Source organism: Salminus brasiliensis, chromosome 16, assembly GCF_030463535.1.
Source record: "Salminus brasiliensis chromosome 16, fSalBra1.hap2, whole genome shotgun sequence".
Taxonomy (NCBI): Eukaryota; Metazoa; Chordata; class Actinopteri; order Characiformes; family Bryconidae; genus Salminus; species Salminus brasiliensis.
In genome coordinates, this window is record NC_132893.1 from 33,615,838 (window position 1) to 33,622,688 (window position 6,851).

Below are 6,851 nucleotides of genomic sequence, written 5' to 3' on the forward strand. Positions count from 1 at the left end.
AACAGGAATTACACTTAACTATATTAGACCAGTACTGCATACTCACTATAGCGCAGTCGTAATGAATAGCTTCGTTTGGTTTATGCTGTGAGGTGACTCTGTGAATGTTATGGCATTAAGCTGCTTTTTGGATGGATGGACTCCATTTTAGTGGAATGGCCACTAAAAACCCTTATGCTGTTACTTCTCCGGGCTTCTCCGAAACACTAAGCTGTTTTTCCTGCTTATTTAGCACCTTCTTTATGACTGATGGCACCAAACAGCTTCTTCGCCCAAACACTGAATAGCTTGGCTCAGGTTGCAGGCAGTTGTTTACACTTCACGTTTACTGTTCTTTTGCAGGTAATGACAAACGAAGGATATCTGTACAGTGTCGTGCCAAGACGTTTTTCGGTAATTCGCTTGAGCCTCGGCCTAATCTCGGTGTGATCTTCACCTCATAAACAATCTAGAGGAACACTAAAGCGCCTTGAAAGCACCTTTTGTCAACCCCAAACCCTCGCCTGGGGCCTGAGGACAGTAGCAGCAGCTAGCTCGACGTCTTTCTGTCGCCGCTCGTATTCTTTGACAGTCAACAATAAATAAGCGGTAATTATGCTGCCAGGCATCTGTAAGCTCACAGGAAATTGCTCAGAGGGGTCATAGGAGGGCAGCGGAGGAGGGTGCAGCACTGCAATTTCCCGCCTTTTGGACAAGACTATCTGCTTCTGTCCTTGAATGAGGGGTTTCTGAAGGCTTCTGAGCACAGCCGAGACTTCTCAGCTCTGCCAGCTTTTATCTTCTTCTGTTTTAATATGTTACACAGTCACTGCATGCTTCTACAGTACAGTGCAGAAGTCATCGGACAGCCTGGATAGCTGTTTGTCTGGGTTGTAAGTGTGCTTTTGCTTGTAAATCCACAACAGAGCATTGACTGAGCTGAGAACAGAGGCATGGACCTCCATCTCCAATTCTTGTATGAACGTGTTTCGTTCCACCAGCAGCATCTAGCTAATGCTCTTGTCCAGAAGTAACCTGCAAGATGACACATTTTACAGAGACGGGGCCAATGAAGGGTCTTGCTCAAGTCTAGAACAGTGCAGTCATCCAGACCTGAAATCGAACCTCAGTCACCCACAGGGTGTGGTCGCTTATTGGAAAGGAGCAGTGTTATCTGTTGTGCTACACCAACCACAACACACCTGCTACAACCAACACTGTTAAAAATAAAAGAAATAATATAAAAATAAATAAAGCTTCATTGTTTGCATTAAAGCAACACTATGGAAAATCAGCATTTCTTGCTCCTGAGCTCCCCCTACAGCCAGGAAGTGCAATTTGTGCATTAAAGGACACTTTTCTGGACAAGCTGAGAAATACAGAAGCGTCACTGAAAAAGAATTTTACAGCATTGCTGGACCAAAATCACTGGGTGAATTTTTACTTTCAGGACCTGGATTTGACACCACTGATAGCCAGCTAGCCAGGCACTAGGCTAAAACCTAACCTAACCCTAGCAGACCCTACTACAATCTCTTCAGCTGACTAATCTCTCACCCCCTGCCGACTGGACACTGAGAGGCCCCAGAGCCTCAACAAGACTATCCAGTAAGACTTGGGACAAATTAGCAGCTGCTGTTGCGCTGTTAAAAGCCATGCTAGGCTAGGCTATGCCATGCAACTTCTATGATCCATCTCAGTGATGCAAACCAGCCTATGATCGCAGAGCTTATCTCTCTCTCTCTTTCTCTCTCTCTTTTTCTTTATGAGCCCTCGGTAAAAAAGAAAACAGCATGCTGCATTGTAAGGTGAAATAACAGGGTGGTAAATAGGCTAGCAGGCCGATTAGGCCACATCTGAGCATTTTTCACCTCAACCGAAGTCACACACTTATTATTTATACATCAGACAACAACGTAAACAGTGAATAAGTGCATTCTATAACACCTTTAATGTTTCGTATTAATTCTATTGTTCTAACATTGTCCCAGCAAGCAAACCCTTACAGGCCACATTAACTGCTGTACACATGACCTCCTCAGGAAGGCCTGAGACATCCACCCGGATCATCCTAAGCCACAGGAAAGTAATCGCTGAGATTTTTTGGCTCTTTTGCTTCCTCTTGGACCTCAGCCAGCTCCTGGAAAACACCTCGGCACTGCCAAAACCTTGGGGGGGAGGGGGTGTAGATTTTTCCAGGAAGAAGTGGAGCAGCCTGCCAAGTTGGCATTTCATCACTGCCTGTCAAAACCATTCCTGCTCACACACACACACACACACACACACACATACACTTAAAAGTGTGTGTCTTATTCTTATAAAACTATATCATCAATATCCTGCAAAAAAGCACACATGGCAACTTTACAAGAGAATAAAAAACCCTCAATGAAAGAAGATTTTATAAGTAATTTTGGAGCATTTCTATTGGTCCATTCATCATAAAATATTTGATAGAAAAAAGTTTGTTGGCCAGGACAACATCAGAACAGTAGAAATAATATGAAACATTAAAGGTGTTATGGAATGCACTTACTCACTGTTTCAAGTCAAGTCAAGTCAAGTGGGTTTTATTGTCATATAGAGTACACAGTGAAACGAAACAACGTTCCTCCAGGACCATGGTGCAACATAGTATACTTATATATGCAACATAGTATAGTATAGGTTATATATATATATATATATATATATATATATATATATATATATATATAGTATAGTAAATGTATTTTTTATTGTTTACGTTGTTGTCTGATGTATAAATAGGAAGTGTGTGACTTTGGTTGAGGTGACAAATGCTCAAATGTGGCCTAATCGGCCTGCTAGCCTATTTACCACCCTGTTATTTCACTTTACAATGGAGCATGCTGTTTTCCTTTCTTACAGAGGGCTCATAAAAATAAAAAAAACACCATTATTATGAACTGGAAGTCAAAAAATAGCATTTCTAATAGCACTAATGGACTTTATCTCAATGGAAAACATTTAATTATATATATATATATATATATATATATATATATATATATATATATATATATATATATATAGTGTAAACAGAAATGAGCTCTGTTCTGATTGGTTGGCTTCAACATAAATGGGTGGGGCTAAACTGCTGTAGGCTAAAAACGTGTAAACATGTGACGTGACCTAAACACTGAAATGAAAACAAGCTATTATTGGGACATTATTATTGGACTAATTTTGAGACTTTAAGAATAGTCAGATATGAGGCTTTATCAAAAAGGATATCAATTATATCAGTTATGTTATTTTTCAAAAAATGGAAATGCTGTCAGTAATGAGGCCATTAAACTGAAACACTTCATTCTGTACAGATTGACAGACTCTCACACATCCCACAACCCAGACCCTCGCCCCCCCTGTCCCCCACCCCCAGTATCCCACACACACCCCACGTCCCCCACACCCCCCCGTATTACAATAAAAAATCAAATGTCCAATAAAGAAAACACTTTATTGGAAAAAAACTGAACCTCTTGAACAAGCTGACGCAGGCACACGGCAACAGAAGCCACAAGAAACCACAAGACAAACAAATCATTTAACAGGATGATGAAAAGAAAGACCGCTGCTTTGCCTTCCAGCAAGACACCCAACCTCAACTCCTCCCAGCGCCTACACAAAGATCCCACAATGAAACAAGACAATTTCACACAGGGACAAAGATCCCAGGGGATGTCTGATACATGGCTGTAGGGAGCCATCTACTCCCTTATTTCCACGGGTATCTGCTCACAGCAGTCCGATTATTAATATGGGCAGTGCGGAAATACAGTGATACTGTCAATTTATAATTTAAAGAATTACAAAAGTTATTTTTTTATAATCCATTATGTTTATATATGTGTATATACAGATGATCTTTTTATGGGACAACACTGACAAAGTCTGTGTGCAGCTTATATAACAGTAAAAATTTATTCTTCCCTCAAAATAACTCAATATATAGCCATTAATGTCTAAACCACCGGCCATAAAAGTGAGTATATATATATATAATTTAAGTGTAACTTTTTAATATTTCTATTTACAGTACAAACTGACACCTGAGCTGTATACACTCTTAATAAACCTCAACAAAATAAACACTCAATAAACCTGATAATCAGACCCACAATTCAGTTCACCACCCTCACACACTATATGGACAAAAGTATTGGGACACACCACTTCTCCGACTGGAGGCCCGGAGAAGATAGGCAATGTGAGTAAGTATTCTCCAACTCAAAAGACTTATATACACCATCACCAAAAAGTATTGGGACAGTCCTCTTAATCACTGAATTTAGGTGTCTGATTCAGTCTCATTCAGCCACAGGTGTATAAAATCGAGCCCCTAGCCATGCAGTCTGCCTTCCTTCCACACATTAGTGAAGGAATGGGAGGTTCTAAAGAGCTCACTGAACTCCAGCGTGGTTCTGTACGTAATAGGAGCCACAGGGTTGTATTTTAGGGTCCATGGAACTGATCTTTATCTTCATGAGAGCGGGCAAGTTCAGTCTACGGACAAAAGTATTTGGACACCTACAGGAGCTTTTCTTACATCCCATTCTAAACCCACAGTCATTTTTAATATGGAGCTGCTCCCCCTCTTCGCTCTAAGCTCTACCAGCAGCAGCAGGTCTGGAGCTGCTCAGCACTCGGCCCTGACCCCGCTCTGTAACTATCCGTGGTCTGACAGACACTCGGTGGCTGAGCTGCTCTCTGTGAGCTGTTCCTCCTAAACTCTTCCACTGAGTTATAAGCCTGGGGTTCAAAAGGTTAGGAGCGCAGTTTCCGCCTGAGCAGTTTTGGAGTTGTGCTGTCACCCCCTTCAAAAACCTGTTGACCCAAAACATGTTAATAACCCAGTGGTCAGCTGCAGCTTTTGTACGTGTGTTTAGAGTCAACAGGCTCTGTGTTATTGTTCTGGGAAGAGCCAGCAAGCTCATTAGGCCCTCACAGCCACACAGACAAGTGTGAATAGCCCAGGGTTACATACACCATAAGCTGACGACTACACTGACTACACTACATGTCCAAATGTTTGTGGACACCCCTTCCAATGAATGCATTCAGCTACTTCAGGTTGCACCCATTGCTGACACAGATGTGCATAAAAATGCATACTTAGAGCTTGTCTAGTCCCTGTAGAGAAGTACTGCCAATAGAATAGGACTCTCTCGGGAGCAGATAAACATCATGAACCTATTGGCACCATGATGCCTAATGACAGGCGTGGGCTAGTAGAGGGATATAAAGCCCCCCAGCATTGAGCTGTGGAGCAGTGGAAGAGCTGTGTTCTCAGGAATGATGGATGGTGGAGCTCCATCCAGTACTTTTGGAATGAGTGTGGGAGTTGTGGTGGTGATCATCATCCAAAATCCTGACCTCACTCTCCTCACAGCAATGCTCCTCCAACATCTAGTAGAAACTCTTCTTCCCTGGACAGTAGAGACAAAAGTTACTCCAACTAAAGCAGGATCAATTCTGCAAAAAAAGCAGGTGTCCCAATATTTTTGTCCATATAGCATACATTCATACGCCTTACATCGGGTGCATGTATGGCCCAGACTACCTCAGTTAGTAAACAGTATGTTTGTTACAGTAGTAAGTCATGGCTGGACGAGACACAGCACACAGACATGCTGGAAAGTCCCGCGCTCTCTCTCCTGGAGAGATAAGGAGCTGAGGGCCACCATCCTACGCAAGCTCCACTTATCACCCAGCAGATAAGAGACTCCTGCAAAGGAAAGCAGCATTCCTGTTTGTAAAACAGGTGCAGAGCAGAGCATGGAGTTATGAAAGCAATACCAGTAATCTGCAGTTGTTATGATCTCGAGATCAACTGAGCTTAAAGTCATAAATACTGGGACGGGGACTGTGGGCTCACTGCCAGGCTGGGGACTATAGTTCAGTGAGTTTGATACGAAGCTTAATAAATAGTTTAGATGTAAAGGTTGGTGGCAGGCAGTGGTTCATTTAGTGTTGTGTTTAAACCCCGACCACTAGGTGGCAGTGTTGTTACAGCACTGTAACAACAGGGGCAGATTTAGGTATGGATAGGATGGACATGGGTAGCTGCCCAGGACGCCCATACAAACCCTGAAAATCAGGTGGGGATGCCAGTCCGTCCGTTTTGTGCCAGTTGTTTCCAATTAAAACTCAACGTTCCCAGTGGAGGCAACTTCTTTAAATTGGGAACGTTGGTTATTCACATTGTTTGTACCCAGTTCAGGGTGTTTATTGGCAAGAAGAGGCAATTCCACTGACTGACGAACAACATTTTCTGGTGCTGACGGTCAAGACGGTCGACGGTTAGCCACAAAGCTAACCAGTGTCTGTGCTCCTGAGAGGAGATGTAATCTTAGGTAAACTGAGGTTGGGTCTCCTTGCTGGAAGTATTATAGTAAAGTGAAGTGGTGTAAAGACACACTGCGGTGTGCCAGCCCCTGGCCTTGCGACTGCAGTGTTGTTGCCCAATCCACCAGCCTCACCCAACATCGCTACCGCAGTGTTAGTACATCAGCCACCGGCCTCGCCCAGCATTGCTACAGCAGCATTAGTCTCAAGTCATGTTAATAAGGTCCTGGGCCCTTTACATCTAAACACTAGTAAATATGAGGGTCTACATTTTAAGGCTCTAATGGCAAGACTTGAGTCCTTTACTGTTCAGGAAACATAATAGAGGTCATTTTTTTACCATAAAGAGCAGATATTTTGGTCCCAAACTTCCCATTGTTGAAATGCTATTGACGACTCTATGCAGCTAATGGCGGTCCGTCAAAAACTAGGCTGGCCTGTTTTTCTTGTGTTCAAATGACTATATCAAAAAGTTATTTAACTTAAATGGTTTAAGACAATCC